Genomic DNA, 2,290 nt, shown 5'->3' on the forward strand with positions numbered 1-2,290 from the left:
AGTGAACTTGCTCCTATTGACCCCGAGATCGAACGCACTTTCAGAAAAAGGAGAAAAGATCAAAAGGCTAAAAGTCGAGGCACTATGGCTGAACGTGTTGAAGATGAGGGGGATGGCCAGCAAGTTACTAATCCCATTGTTTTGGCGGATGACAGAGCCAGAGCAATACGGGAATACGCTGCCCCCATGTTTAATGAGTTAAATCCAGGCATTGTGAGGCCGGAAATACAAGCAGCTCAATTCGAGCTCAAGCCGGTCATGTTTCAAATGCTCCAAACCGTGGGGCAGTTCAGCGGGATTCCAACGGAGGATCCTCACCTTCACCTTCGTTCATTCTTGGAGGTGAGCGATTCTTTTAAGCTTCAAGGAGTGAGTGAAGAAGCATTAAGGCTGAAGCTATTTCCATTCTCATTAAGAGACCGAGCTAGATCATGGCTCAACACTTTGCCTCCTGATTCCGTCACAAATTGGAATGATCTTGCTGAAAAGTTTCTGCGCAAATATTTCCCTCCCACCAGAAATGCAAAGTTTAGAAGTGAGATTATGTCATTTCAGCAGCTGGAAGATGAGTCCACTAGTGACGCGTGGGAAAGATTCAAAGAGCTTTTAAGAAAATGTCCACACCACGGTATCCCACACTGTATACAGATGGAGACCTTCTATAATGGCCTCAATGCAGCTTCTAGAATGGTATTGGACGCGTCAGCCAATGGAGCCATTCTTTCCAAGTCTTACAACGAAGCATTTGAGATTTTGGAAAGGATCGCAAGTAATAACTATCAATGGTCAAACACTAGAGCTACTACAAGTAGGAAGGTGGCGGGAGTTCTTGAAGTAGATGCACTAACGGCTCTAACAGCTCAAATGGCCTCAATGACCAACATCTTGAAGAATATGAGTTTGGGAGGAAGTATTCAGCCAGCTGCTGCCATTCAAAGTGCAGAAGTGTCATGCGTGTACTGTGGGGACGGGCATACTTTTGAGAATTGCCCTTCAAATCCAGCCTCAGTTTGTTATGTGGGAAATCAGAATCTCAACCGCAACAACAACCCATATTCGAACACTTACAATCCAGCATGGAAGAATCATCCTAATCTGTCATGGGGGGGTCAAGGAGCAAGTTCAAGCACAGCACCAGCACAAGGAAGACAAGCATATCCACCAGGTTTTTCACAGCAGCCAAGACCTTCACAACATGTTCAAAACTCCCAGCCGAACTCTTTGGAGAATCTAATGAGGGAGTATATGGCTAAGAATGATGCAGTAATACAGAGCCAAGCAGCTTCTCTTCGTAATCTTGAGATGCAGCTCGGCCAGCTAGCCAATGAAATGAAAACTAGGCCGCAAGGATCTTTGCCTAGTGATACAGAAAATCCAAGGAGAGATGGGAAAGAACACTGTAAAGCTATTCAGCTGCGGAATGGTAAAAATCTGGGAAATTCTGAGGAAATACAGGGTAGTGGAGAGCCCACTTCAATCCAAAGTGAAGGAGAAACAAGTAACAAAACTGCCCAGGAAATTGCTGAAACTGGCCCAGTTGCTACAGCAAGGGGTCAACAAACTGCTCCAGTAAATTCTGGTCCTAAACCGCCCCTTCCATTTCCGCAGCGATTTCGCAAACAACAACAGGATGGTCAGTTCAGAAAGTTTTTGGATGTACTGAAACAGTTGCACATTAATATCCCCTTGGTCGAAGCATTGGAGCAAATGCCGAATTATGTCAAGTTCTTAAAGGATATTTTGACAAAGAAAAGGCGATTGGGGGAGTTTGAAACTGTGGCTCTCACAGAAGGATGTAGCGCGATGTTGAAAAGCAGGATCCCTCCTAAGTTAAAAGATCCTGGCAGTTTCACGATTCCGTGTTCTATTGGAGGTAGAGATGTTGGAAGAGCATTATGCGATTTGGGCGCTAGCATCAACCTTATGCCTATGTCAATCTTCAAAAAGTTGGGTATTGGTGAAGCACGACCCACTACCGTTACATTACAGCTTGCGGACAGATCTATGGCTCATCCCGAGGGCAAGATTGAAGATGTGTTAGTTCAAGTGGATAAATTTATATTTCCGGCGGATTTCATCATTTTAGACTATGAAGCGGATAGAGAGGTGCCTATAATCTTGGGTAGGCCTTTCCTTGCTACAGGGCGTACTCTTATTGACGTGCAAAATGGTGAACTTACCATGAGGGTGAATGACCAACAAATCACCTTTAGTGTGTTTAAAGCTATGAAATTCCCGGATGAAGTGGAAGAATGCTCTAGAGTTGACGTTGTTGATACTTTGGTAGCTG

The 2,290-nt window shown here is 44.7% G+C and overlaps 1 non-coding gene across 1 annotated transcript; it reads right to left on the bottom strand.

Annotated features, from left to right (window-relative positions):
- Positions 1-525: 525 nt before the first annotated feature.
- On the bottom strand, positions 526-632 carry LOC133802927 (small nucleolar RNA R71). Its single transcript, XR_009877670.1, has one exon. It is a non-coding gene; the product is annotated as a small nucleolar RNA R71 (small nucleolar RNA).
- Between the last annotated feature and the right edge of the window lie 1,658 nt (positions 633-2,290).

The sequence above is a fragment of the Humulus lupulus genome, chromosome 9 (genome assembly GCF_963169125.1).
Source record: "Humulus lupulus chromosome 9, drHumLupu1.1, whole genome shotgun sequence".
In the NCBI taxonomy this organism is placed as follows: Eukaryota; Viridiplantae; Streptophyta; class Magnoliopsida; order Rosales; family Cannabaceae; genus Humulus; species Humulus lupulus.